We start from the raw sequence: 14,535 nt of genomic DNA on the forward strand, positions 1-14,535 counted from the left end.
GTATGCGATGCCATACAAGAATTGGGTCAGGATCAGGACATTGTCCTGCTGTCCCTGTCACACACACAAAAAAAAGCTGTTATTCAAGCTTTTTCATGCTTCTGAGCCCGGACAGCTCGGTCAGAACAATCCCCAAAAAGATTTCTACTCAATTAGTTGAACTACAAGATGGAATCTCTCAGGGCAGGGATCTCCAACCTGTAAAAGAAGAAAGAGGGTTTAAATGCGGTGTCATCCGCATTAAGCTTACCTGGTTTTGCTATTCAGGATTGTCATTGCCATTTCACCGGAGTGATGGCAGTATGATGGTTTTCCTTCTATAGTAAGAGCCATTATTATTCTGTACTGGGACGTTCTCCTGACTACGGCGAGGTCAAGAAACAAGTGGTACAATTTGTTGATTCTCTCTGACAGTTCTTCAACACAAAGAATTGCTGTTGATCCCAACGACGCAGAGGTCAGAGTTGGGAAAAAGATTAGATACTGGTCTGTTAAGAGTTTGTTTTTTCCTGTGGAAAGAGATCTGATGATCCAAAGTCGGATCAGATTTGCAACAGTGTAAACCCGTTGATACAGTCCGTTGATGCAGAAGATGGTTGCGGCCTACGAGGCCATTCGGTGAGCAGGTCAAATGCCAGAGTTGTTTTTGCGGGACCAGTTGGACATGTAGTCCGGGTCTTACCTGCACATGCACCGGAAAATAATCCTATTTTCCAGGACCAGGATATATCTCCTGTGGTGGCTTCACAGTTCTCACCTCCTAGAGGGATGAAGGTTCGGGAACCAGGATTAGATCCTGGTGTCCATGTACACAAGTCTCCGAGGCTGGGGAGCAGTCTTTCCAGGGAAAGAATTCCAGGGGGAAAGGTCAAGCCGGGAAGCTTGTCTGCAATAAGCATTATTGAATTAAGAGCTATTTGCAAATGAACATCTTCTTCATGTTCTGCCCTTCTTAATTCTGTTGGACGACTAAACAGCAGTGGCGTAAGTAAGCCGCTAGGGCGGAACGAGGAGCAAAGCGGAAATGGTAGAAGCCGCAATAGTTTCCGATGAGCGGAAAGGCATGTAAACGCTCTATTAGAGGTCGTCGTTCCAGGTGAAGACAACGGAGAAATAGACTTCCTCAGCAGACACGATCTCCATCCAGGAGAGTGGGGTCTTCATCAAGAAGTTTTCACAGAAGAGGCAAGTCTTTGGGGAATTCCTCAATTAGACAGTTAGACATGATGTAATCTCGCCTCAACAAGAAACTTCAGGGATATTGTTCCAGGTCAAGGGACACTCAAGCTATAGCAGTGGACGCCCTCGTGACACCTGGGGTGTTTCAGTCGGTCTATGTGTTCCCTCCACTTTCACTCTTTCCGAAGGTGATAAACATAAGAAAAACAAAGGTTCAGGCGATCCTCATTGTTCCGGTCTAGCCAAGGAGGGCTTGGTATCCAGATCTTCAAGACTTACTCATAGAAGATCCCTGGCCTCTTCCTCTATGAGAGGACCTGTTACAGCAAGGACCGGGCGTGTATCAAGACTTACCGGGGCTGCGTTTGATGGCTTGGCGGTTGAATGCCATATCCTAGCCCGAAAGGGTATTGCCGGTGAAGTCATTCCCACATTGCTTCAGGCTAGGAAAGAAGTAATGGCAAAGCTTTACCACCGTATTTGGAGGAAGTATGTGTCTTGCTGTGAATCCAAGAAGGCTCCTATGGAAGAATATCAGCTGGGTCATTTTCTCCATTTTTTGCAAGCAGGTGTGGATGCAGGCCTAAAGTTAGTCTCCATTAAAGTGCAGATTTCGGCCTTATCAATTTTCTTTCAAAAAGAATTGGCCACCTTTCCAGAAGTTCAGACTTTTCGTGAAAGGAGTGCTGCACATCCAACCTCCATTTGTGCCCCCAGTGGCACCATGGGACCTTAACGTGGTGTTGCAGTTTCTTATGTCACACTGGTTGGAACCTTTACGAAAGGTTGGGTAAAAATTTCTCACTTGGAAAGTGGTCATGCTATTGGCCTTGGCGTCCACAAGGAGGGTGTCGGAATTGGCGGCTTTGTCTCACATAAGCCCCTATTTGATCTTCCATGTGGATAGAGCGGAATTGAGAACTCGGCAACAATTTCTGCCAAAAGTGGTTTCTGCATTTCACAGGAACCAGCCTATTGTGGTGCCTGGGGCTACTTAAGCCTTGGCTGATTTCGAAGTCTCTCGATGTAGTCAGAGCTTTGAATATTTATGTCGCCAGAACGGCTCAGATTGGGTAAACAGACGCTCTGTTTACCCTGTATGCTCCCAACAATAGTGGGGCCCCTGCTTCTAAGCAGACTGTTACCCACTGGATCTGTGATACAATTCGGCATGCTCATTCTACGGCTGGATTGCCGGTGCCGAAATTGGTGAAGGCCCATTGTACCAGGAAGGTGGGCTCTTCTTGGGGCAGATGCCTGAGGAGTCTCGGCGGTTCAACTTTGCCGAGCAGTTACTTGGTCGGATTCAAACACTTTTGCTAAGTTCTACAAGTTTGATACCCTTGCTGATGAGGACCTAATGTTTGCTCAATCGGTGCTGCAGAGTCGTCCGCACTCTCCCGCCCGGTCTGGAGCTTTGGTATAGACCCCATGGTCCTTTTGGAGTCCCCAGCATCCTCTAGGACGTATGAGAAAATAGGATTTTAATACCTACCGGTAAATCCTTTTCTCTTAGTCCGTAGAGGATGCTGGGCGCCCATCCCAGTGCGTACTGTATCTACAGCTATTGGTTGTCGTTACACTCATGTGGTGTTTCTTTTTAGTCAAGTCTGTTGTTGCTGTTATTCATGCCATGGCATGCGGTATGTGATTATTGGTCGTGTTTACACACAGGTTGTGTTACATTTTCAGTCAGCATATTGCTGTATGTTTTTTCCATGTCGTCAGCTGGTGTTCTATTGAATGCCACGTTCTGCGGCATGTTCGAGGTGTGAGTTGGTATGACACTCACCGTGTTTAAACAATAAATTCTTTCCTCAAAATGTCCGTCTCCCTGGGCACAGTTTTCTAACTGAAGTCTGGAGGAGGGGCATAGAGGGAGGAGCCAGTTCACACCCATTAAAAGTCTTAAAGTGTGCCCATGTCTCCTGTGGATCCCGTCTATACCCCATGGTCCTTTTGGAGTCCACAGCATCCTCTACGGACTAAGAGAAAAGGATTTACCGGTAGGTATTAAAATCCTATTTTTTTAAGCTTTTACAATTTGAATGCATACGTTATAAAACATTATTTTATATAATTTATTGAACTGAGCATTGGTCACTAAATGGACCAGCTGCTGACTGATTGATGCATTGGTTTGATAGGACAATCCTTTCTAAAACATTGTATCAGTGTAAGCTGATGGAAGTATGCACAACATTTAAGCGCATTAACATTCTAAGTGGCGAGCACTGGTTGAAACTGACTTCTGTTACCTATTTCTACTTCAAGTTGTGCCTGCTATGATCTGAGTGAACTGTTGCTCATTTATTCTTGAAATGGAACATCTACTTGCAGACTGAGTTTAAAATATACTGGTAGGTTAATTGGCTCCCAACAAAATTAACCCTAGTGTGAATGTGTGTGCGTATACAGTACATGTGGTAGGGAACATAGATTGTAAGCTCCACTGGGGCAGGAACTGGTGTAAATGGTCAAATATTCTCTGTAAAGCGCTGCAGAATATGTGTGTGCTATATAAAGAACTGGTCATAAATAAATAAATAATTACAGTATGTGGGAGAGATAATTGATGTTTATATCCACTGCTACAGTTATACTGTTGTCCAGTGCTATTTTTCAGCAGTAACCCAGGGAGGTGCAGTCATGGGGAGGCATTCCCTGTCATTCTCCAATGAAAATAGCTGTTTTTCCACTGATCTGTGGTAGAACACAGATCAGTGGAAATATCTGCTATTTTCATTGGGGTATGAATTAGCAGCACTCCCCCACACACAGAGAGAGACAGAGGAGAGACAGTGAAATCTCTGCCTCCCTACGGCACCAGAATCTGCTTTGAGCTGGGGGCGGAGTTGGGGGCGTGGCTGCACCTCATGCAGTTTCACTGCATTGAAAAAAGTACCAGTGGAGGCAGCTCTGACATGAGTACCTTGACATGGGCTCAAGGCACGCCCTCTCTTAGAGATGAGCGCCTGAAATTTTTCGGGTTTTGTGTTTTGGTTTTGGGTTCGGTTCCGCGGCCGTGTTTTGGGTTCGAACGCGTTTTGGCAAAACCTCACCGAATTTTTTTTGTCGGATTCGGGTGTGTTTTGGATTCGGGTGTTTTTTTCAAAAAACACTAAAAAACAGCTTAAATCATAGAATTTGGGGGTCATTTTGATCCCAAAGTATTATTAACCTCAAAAACCATAATTTACACTCATTTTCAGTCTATTCTGAATACCTCACACCTCACAATATTATTTTTAGTCCTAAAATTTGCACCGAGGTCGCTGTGTGAGTAAGATAAGCGACCCTAGTGGCCGACACAAACACCGGGCCCATCTAGGAGTGGCACTGCAGTGTCACGCAGGATGTCCCTTCCAAAAAACCCTCCCCAAACAGCACATGACGCAAAGAAAAAAAGAGGCGCAATGAGGTAGCTGTGTGAGTAAGATTAGCGACCCTAGTGGCCGACACAAACACCGGGCCCATCTAGGAGTGGCACTGCAGTGTCACGCAGGATGGCCCTTCCAAAAAACCCTCCCCAAACAGCACATGACGCAAAGAAAAAAAGAGGCGCAATGAGGTAGCTGTGTGAGTAAGATTAGCGACCCTAGTGGCCGACACAAACACCGGGCCCATCTAGGAGTGGCACTGCAGTGTCACGCAGGATGTCCCTTCCAAAAAACCCTCCCCAAACAGCACATGACGCAAAGAAAAAAAGAGGCTTTTTACTGATATTTGGTGTTTTGGATTTGACATGCTCTGTACTATGACATTGGGCATCGGCCTTGGCAGACGACGTTGCTGGCATTTCATCGTCTCGGCCATGACTAGTGGCAGCAGCTTCAGCACGAGGTGGAAGTGGATCTTGATCTTTCCCTAATTTTGGAACCTCAACATTTTTGTTCTCCATATTTTAATAGGCACAACTAAAAGGCACCTCAGGTAAACAATGGAGATGGATGGATTGGATACTAGTATACAATTATGGACGGGCTGCCGAGTGCCGACACAGAGGTAGCCACAGCCGTGAACTACCGCACTGTACTGTGTCTGCTGCTAATATATAGACTGGTTGATAAAGAGATAGTATACTCGTAACTAGTATGTATGTATAGAGAAAGAAAAAAAAACCACGGTTAGGTGGTATATACAATTATGGACGGGCTGCCGAGTGCCGACACAGAGGTAGCCACAGCCGTGAACTACCGCACTGTACTGTGTCTGCTGCTAATATATAGACTGGTTGATAAAGAGATAGTATACTCGTAACTAGTATGTATGTATAAAGAAAGAAAAAAAAACCACGGTTAGGTGGTATATACAATTATGGACGGGCTGCCGAGTGCCGACACAGAGGTAGCCACAGCCGTGAACTACCGCACTGTACTGTGTCTGCTGCTAATATATAGACTGGTTGATAAAGAGATAGTATACTCGTAACTAGTATGTATGTATAAAGAAAGAAAAAAAAAACCACGGTTAGGTGGTATATACAATTATGGACGGGCTGCCGAGTGCCGACACAGAGGTAGCCACAGCCGTGAACTGCCGCACTGTACTGTGTCTGCTGCTAATATATAGACTGGTTGATAAAGAGATAGTATACTCGTAACTAGTATGTATGTATAAAGAAAGAAAAAAAAACCACGGTTAGGTGGTATATACAATTATGGACGGGCTGCCGAGTGCCGACACAGAGGTAGCCACAGCCGTGAACTACCGCACTGTACTGTGTCTGCTGCTAATATATAGACTGGTTGATAAAGAGATAGTATACTCGTAACTAGTATGTATGTATAAAGAAAGAAAAAAAAACCACGGTTAGGTGGTATATACAATTATGGACGGGCTGCCGAGTGCCGACACAGAGGTAGCCACAGCCGTGAACTACCGCACTGTACTGTGTCTGCTGCTAATATATAGACTGGTTGATAAAGAGATAGTATACTCGTAACTAGTATGTATGTATAAAGAAAGAAAAAAAAACCACGGTTAGGTGGTATATACAATTATGGACGGGCTGCCGAGTGCCGACACAGAGGTAGCCACAGCCGTGAACTACCGCACTGTACTGTGTCTGCTGCTAATATAGACTGGTTGATAAAGAGATAGTATACTACTAATATTATATATACTGGTGGTCAGGTCACTGGTCACTAGTCACACTGGCAGTGGCACTCCAGCAGCAAAAGTGTGCACTGTTTAATTTTAATATAATATTATGTACTCCTGGCTCCTGCTATAACCTATAACTGGCACTGCAGTAGTGCTCCCCAGTCTCCCCCACAATTATAAGCTGTGTGAGCTGAGCAGTCAGACAGATATATAATATATATAGATGATGCAGCACACTGGCCTGAGCCTGAGCAGTGCACACAGATATGGTATGTGACTGACTGAGTCACTGTGTGTATCGCTTTTTTCAGGCAGAGAACGGATATATTAAATAAACTGCACTGTGTGTCTGGTGGTCACTCACTATATAATATATTATGTACTCCTGGCTCCTGCTATAACCTATAACTGGCACTGCAGTAGTGCTCCCCAGTCTCCCCCACAATTATAAGCTGTGTGAGCTGAGCAGTCAGACAGATATATATAATATTATATATAGATAATAGATGATGCAGCACACTGGCCTGAGCCTGAGCAGTGCACACAGATATGGTATGTATGTGACTGAGTCACTGTGTGCTGTGTATCGCTTTTTTCAGGCAGAGAACGGATTATAAAGTAAACTGCACTGTCCTCACTAGTAAACTCTCTCCACTCAGTCTCTACACTTCTACAGTAACAGTACTCCTCCTAGTCAGCTCCAGTAAATCTCTCTCAGTCTCTTATAATCTAAATGGAGAGGACGCCAGCCACGTCCTCTCCCTATCAATCTCAATGCACGTGTGAAAATGGCGGCGACGCGCGGCTCCTTATATAGAATCCGAGTCTCGCGATAGAATCCGAGCCTCGCGAGAATCCGACAGCGTCATGATGACGTTCGGGCGCGCTTGGGTTAACCGAGCAAGGCGGGAAGATCCGAGTCGCTCGGACCCGTGAAAAAAAACATGAAGTTCTGGCGGGTTCGGATTCAGAGAAACCGAACCCGCTCATCTCTACTCTCAATGATGTAGAATATGTATGGCTACCTCCCCCTGGCACTAAATCCTTCTCCCCCCCCCCCCCCCCCCCCCCCTTCCCGATCAGTGCTGGCCGGCAGACACTATCCCTAACTCCGACCAGAAGATAACGTTCTTAATGAGCCGGCTGGGAGCAGACAACAGAGTTGCCGTCAGTGTCACTGCTGAGTGCACTACTTCCGGGTGCCATTAGATACCCCCATCTCCACTGTGCCACCGTCAACCCTGGGCCTGCTGATCACAATCGCTGAGCAGCGGGATGGCATGCAGCTCAGAGGCAGGACCTAACTCAGGGAAATTCCAGAGGTCCCACTAAGAAGGGTCAGTATCTTTCTCTCTCTCTGGAGTTTATCTATTTATCTATCTATCTATCTATCTATCTATCTATCTCATATCTATCTATCTATCTATCTATCTGTCTGTCTGTCTGTCTATCTATCTATCTCATATCTATCTATCTGTCTCATATCTATCTATCTATCTATCTATCTATCTATATATCTATCTATCTATCTCATATCTATCTATCTATCTATCTATCTATCTATCTATCTATCTATCTATCTATCTCATATCTACCTGTCTGTCTGTCTGTCTATCTATCTATCTATCTATCTATCTATCTATCTATCTATCTCATATCTATCTATCTATCTATCTATCTATCTATCTATCTATCTATCTATCTATCTATCTATCTATTTATCTAGCCATCTCATATCTATCTGTCTATCTACAGTATCTTATATTTGGTGCTGTAGTATCAGAAAGCAGACATTGTGTAGCAGTTAGTGGTGTAGTCATAGTTATTATCACACAGAAAGTTCAGCACTCACCATAGCAAGCTCACTTATCCTCACAACATTAATAAATAAATTGATGTTGTGTATTTTGACTATATATAGTCAAAATACTGACGCCGGGATCCTGACCGCCAGAATGCCAGCAACGCCACTACAGCTATTCCCACTTCGTTCCGCATAATTTTACTTATTTTGTTTGCACTACAGGTTGAGTATCCCATATCCAAATATTCCGAAATACGGAATATTCCGAAATACGGAATTTTTTGAGTGAGAGAGAGATAGTGAAACCTTTGTTTTTTGATGGCTCAATGTACACAAACTTTGTTTAATACACAAAGTTATTAAAAATATTGTATTAAATGTCCTTCAGGCTGTGTGTATAAGGTGTATATGAAACATAAATGAATTGTGTGAATGTACACACACTTTGTTTAATGCACAAAGTTATAAAAAATATTGGCTAAAATTACCTTCAGGCTGTGTGTATATGGTGTATATGAAACATAAATGCATTCTGTGCTTAGATTTAGGTCCCATCACCATGATATCTCATTATGGTATGCAGTTATTCCAAAATACGGAAAAATCCCATATCCAAAATACCTCTGGTCCCAAGCATTTTGGATAAGGGAGACTCAACCTGTACTATTTTTTGCACTACAAACCCTTTTATTAAAAAAAAAAGTTTGTTATTTAACTACTTATTTGTAGAGATGAGCGGATTCGTTTCGCCGAGAACCGAACCCCCCCGAACTGCACGTGTCAAACACGGGTCCGAGCCCGGCTCGGTTGTTCCCGCCTGACCCGGAAAACCCGAATGAGGCAAAACGTCATCATCCCGCTGTCGGATTCTCGTGAGATTCGGATTCCATATAAAGAGCCGCGCGTCGCCGCCATTTTTACTCGGGCATTGTAGAGGGTACAGAGAGGACGTGGCTACGTTCTCTCAGCGTCAGTTCTCAGTATCAGTGCTCAGTATCAGTGCTTATTGCTGCTCAGTAATACTAGTACAGTGTCTCTCTTGTGCTGCACCTCAGCTGTGGTAGTAGTGTCCTGTGACTGTGCATCGGTCATCATTCCAGTCACAGTGGTATCTGAGGGGTGACAATTCTAGAGTGCTTTTGTGCTGCTCACTAATACTAGTACAGTGTCTTGTGCTGCTCAGTGTCAGTTCTCTCAGTAGTATCATCAGTGCTCAGTATCAGTGCTCAGTAGTATCATCAGTGCTCAGTATCAGTGCTCATTGTCTTGTGGTGCTCAGTAACACTACATTACTATTTCTAGTAGTACAGTTTCTTGTGCTAATCGTGCTGCTCAGTATCAGTGCTCAGTAGTATCATCAGTGCTCAGTATCAGTGCTCATTGTCTTGTGGTGCTCAGTAATACTACATTACTAATACTAGTAGTGTCTTTGCTGCATCGTGCTGCTCAGTGTCAGTTCTCTCAGTAGTATCAGTGCTCAGTATCAGTGCTCAGTAGTATCATCAGTACTCAGTATCAGTGCTCATTGTCTTGTGGTGCTCGGTAACACTACATTACTAATACTAGTACAGTGTCTTGTGCTAATCGTGCTGCTCAGTATCAGTTCTTGCTGCTGTAGGGTGCTGTGGTAGTAGTGTCCTGTGACTGTGCATCGGTCATCATTCCAGTCACAGTGGTATCTGAGGGGTGACAATTCTAGAGTGCTTTTGTGCTGCTCACTAATACTAGTACAGTGTCTTGTGCTGCATCGTGTTGCTCAGTGTCAGTTCTCAGTAGTATCATCAGTGCTCAGTATCAGTGCTCAGTAGAATCATCAGTGCTCAGTATCACTGCTCATTGTCTTGTGGTGCTCAGTAATACTATATTACTAATACTAGTACAGTGTCTTGTGCTAATCGTTCTGCTCAGTATCAGTTCTCAGTAGTATCATCAGTGCTCAGTATCAGTGCTCATTGTCTTGTGGTGCTCAGTAATATTACATTACTAATACTAGTACAGTGTCTTGTGCTGCATTGTGCTGCTCTGTGTCAGTTCTCAGTAGTATCATCAGTGCTCAGTATCATTGCTCATTGTCTTGTGCTGCATCGTGGTGCTCAGTAATACTACATTACTAATACTAGTACAGTGTCTTGTGCTGCATCGTGCTGCTCAGTATCAGTGCTCAGTAGTATCATCAGTGCTCAGTATCAGTGCTCAGTAGTATCATCAGTGCTCAGTAGCACTGCTCATTGTCTTGTGGTGCTCAGTAATACTACATTACTAATACTAGTACAGTGTCTTGTGCTAATCGTGCTGCTCAGTGTCAGTTCTCAGTAGTATCATCAGTGCTCAGTATCAGTGCTCAGTAGTATCATCAGTGCTCAGTATCACTGCTCATTGTCTTGTGGTGCTCAGTAATACTACATTACTAATACTAGTACAGTGTCTTGTGCTGCATCGTGCTGCTCAGTGTCAGTTCTCAGTAGTATCATCAGTGCTCAGTATCAGTGCTTAGTAGTATCATCAGTGCTCAGTATCACTGGTCAGTGCTCAGTGTCTTGTGCTGCATCGTGCTGCTCAGTGTCTGCCATATGATATAATTCCAGTGATACTGGCTTTCAGGGGCGGATTGGGAATCAAAAGTGGCCCTGGAAAAATTTCTAAAAGTGGCCTCATGTGGGCGGCACCAAATCAACTGTAGGTGGAGCCAATACCAAAGTAGGCGGGATTAATACTTCAAAATGTAATGTACATGGAGTTACACCAACAAAAGGCAGAACATGTTATATTAGCTGGATGTAACACTTTAAAAAGCTTACAAAGTATTGTGTTGTAGCAGACAGAAGTAATTAAGAATTTAAAACTGGGGTGACATTTAATCCTCTGCACACTCACTAAATAAATTGTAAGGCAATGATAGCTACTTCATGCTATATTCTGTTACAGTGGTTCTCAAGCTGGGTCCTCACGGGGCACAAGCAGGGGTGCCATGGGATGTGGTCCAGGACCAAAACAGTGATTGGCAGCCACTATCACTGGTTTTGCCTATCATAAACGTAGGGACAGAGAAAGAGATGCAGCAGGGATGTATGGACAGAGAGAGGCCGCAGGGAAGTATGGACAGAAGCAACAGGGATGTAGGGACACAGAGGCAGCAGTAACATACAGTAGGGACAAAGGCAGGAGGAACATACAGTAGGGACAGAGAGAGAGAGAGAGAGAGAGAGGCAGCTATTGGTGGTGACAATGGGTGATGGGTGAAAGGCTGTGAGTGATAAGGGGGGTAGCGGGTGTGGGGTGACAGGCTGTGTGTGAGTGGGGGTAGCGGGTATGGGGTGACCGGCTCTGATTGGGATCAATGGGAGTGGGGCGACAGGCTGTGAGCGAGAAGGGAGTGTCGTGGGTTCGGGGTGACAGGCTGTAAGTGGGGGTAGTGGATATGGGGTGACAGGCTGTGAGTGGGGTTAGTGGGAGTGCCGGATAAAAAAATATACTCACCTGAAATCTAAGGCTTCTGTGACTGGATGGCTCTCCTCCGCCAGGGACAGGCAGCTGTCAGCAGTCGCCAGACTGTGTGGTGACCTCCATTCTGTGGGTATGCAGCTCCACCGAAGTTCTTCTTCCCCTGACACAGCTTGGCACACGTGTGATGTCATCACAAGGGGCGGATTTAATTCATTAAAAGATATTGGGAGGAAGAGCTGCTCGCCCCACCCTACTTACGTCTTTGGTTGGGCAGAGAGAGAGACAGGGATAGACAGAGAGGCAGTGGAGACAGAGAGAGACAGCAGGGACAGAGAGAGATAGCAGGGATATAGAGTGGCAGACAGGGACAGAGAGAGAGACAGTAGGGACAGAGAGAGAGATAGCAGGGACAAAGAGAGAGATCAGGCATAGAGAGAGACAGCAGGAACAGAGTGAGAGAGACAGCACGGTCAGAGAGAGACAGCAGAGAGAGACATCAGGCATAGAGAGAGACATCAGGTTCAGGGAAAGACAGCGGGGACAGAGCGAGAGAGACAGCGGGGACAGAGCGAGAGAGACAGCAGGGACAGAGAGAGTGAGAGACAGCAGGGATGTAGAGAGAAAGCAGGGTCAGAGAAAGACAGCAGGGACTGAGAGCAAGAGAGAGAGAGAAGGGTCAGAGAAAGACAGCAGGGACAGAGAGAAAGAGAGCAGGGTCAGAGAAAGAAAGTAAGGATAGAGAGAGCAGAATCAGAGAGAGAGAGCAGGGTCAGAGACAGTAGGGACAGAGAGAGAGCAGGGTCAGAGACAGTAGGGACAGAGAGATTGAGAGCAGGGCCAGAGAGAGAGAGACAGTAGGTACTATGTAACATTACCAACTTGCAGTAATGGGCCCTACACACATACCGATCTGCCTCCGAGCTGCCCGACGGTGGATACGGCCGACAGGCGACCTGGCGGCAGGGGGAGTTGACGGGGGGAGTGAAGTTTCCTCAATCACCTATCACCCGGCTCCATAGCACTGCATGCCAATATGGACAATCTCGTCCATATTGGCCTGCATGCATAAGCGACGGAGCACCAACGATTAACGAGCACGGGGCCGCGCTTCGTTAATCATTGGTGCCTCCACACTGCACGATATGAACGAGTTCTCGTTCATTAATGAACGAGAATGTTCATATCGTGCATTTTATCTGCCAGTGTGTAGGGCCCATAAGGAATTACGATTCCGTTCTGCAGAAGTCTCCCAGTCAATGCCGTGCATGGGGGATGCTGTGGAGGAGCAGGAGTCAGAACCTGCGGCAGCTTACATTCGCAGCAGTGTGAGGAGGTGGAGCCATAAGTGAGGAGAGAAAAGGGCAGTGTGCTGTGTGGTGTGACATGGCGGCTGCTGCTGCGCGTCAAATCAGCAAACATCCCCGGCTGAGGTCACTCACCCACGCTTGTGGAGATGACACACCTGCTGGACTGCTGCCTTCCATCCCTCCCGCCGGGACCCGCGGCGACACAAACTGCTGATATGGCAGAAATGTAAAAAAAAAAAAATACACACACATGGTGCAGAGCCTCCAGGATCTGGACATCCCACCCACCCATGATGCTCCGTGGGCAACTTCCCCATCCCCACCCTTACATACTCCTACTGGCCCGGCAATGACATCGGGTGTGGCTACCCAGTTCCACACTCCCCGACTACCCCTACAGATCGGAGGCGGAGCAGTGGGAGGCTGGTAGAGCTCTTCATTCAGTAAACACCCTTGAAAGACGCTGCACAGGTTACACTGACCTGGCCGGCAGCGCCCTCCTCTGTCAGACCTGTCATGGCACCAAGGGCAAGCACCCTGCTCGCCCCGACCTAGAAACGCCTCTGGTTGTCCCTATCATTCACTTGTCCCCTCCCTCAGATCTCCATTTATTTACCCAGACAGATCTTTATGTACCACTGGTACTGCAGCTCTGCAGGCAGCATGTCAGTCTACAAAAAAAATGTCCTGCAAGCTGCAGTGCCAGTGCTACATGGAGATCTGTCTGATTGGAGCAATCAGGACAGACTCAATGGCCCCATTACTCAAGTCCTGGCTGCTTCTTCCCTCCCTGGAGACAGGCCAGCGTCACATTCACAGTGGTGGCCCAGGAGCACAGTGCAGAATGAGGTCAGAGTAGACTTATACTACTCACCTCTCCTGCTGAACATCGTGGCCGCACTGTCTCTTCCCTTTCCCCTGAGGTCTGCGCCAATGACGTTTGGTGCGGGGACCTCCTCTTCCTATCAGCTGGGGTGGTGGGGGCCGAGCCTGTTCTCCCATCGGCTGACGGCCGCGGCCCCCATACACTGTGTAAGTCGGGTCACCTGGGTGTGATGGGGGCGGAGCCTGCTCTCCCAGCGGCCGGTGGCCGCGTCATACTGATTACTGAGCACGTAAGACAGTCGGCCCCGCACACCAATCGGCCCACCGGTATTCTCCCTGGTAAAGTCAGTGGCCAATCCGGGCCTGCTGGCTTTTAATTCTAGTGATTTTGTCATTTTCTTCCAGTGATTTGGGCCAATAATACCATTGATTAGAACAAATTTTTCCTGTGATACCGGCTTTTAATTCTAGTGATTTTGTCATTTTCTTCCAGTGATTTGGACCAATAATTCCATTGATTACAACTAATAATTCCAGTGATATTGCCTTATAATTCACATGATACTGGAGTCTAATTCTAGATGGGCCAGGTGTTTGTGTCGCTTAGCTTAGCCATCCAGCGACCGCCATCCAGCGACCTTGGTGCACCTCTTTTTTTCTTTGCATCATGTGCTGTTTGGGGACCATTTTTTTAAGTGCCATCCTGTCTGACACTGCAGTGCCACTCCTAGATGGGTCAGGTGTTTGTGCCACCTACTTGGGTCGCTTAGCTTAGTCATCCAGCGACCTTGGTGCAAATTTTAGGACTAAAAATAATATTTTGAGGTGTGAGGTGTTCAGAATAGATTGGAAATGAGTGGAAATTATTGT

This window comes from Pseudophryne corroboree, chromosome 8, assembly GCF_028390025.1.
Source record: "Pseudophryne corroboree isolate aPseCor3 chromosome 8, aPseCor3.hap2, whole genome shotgun sequence".
NCBI classification, from domain to species: Eukaryota; Metazoa; Chordata; class Amphibia; order Anura; family Myobatrachidae; genus Pseudophryne; species Pseudophryne corroboree.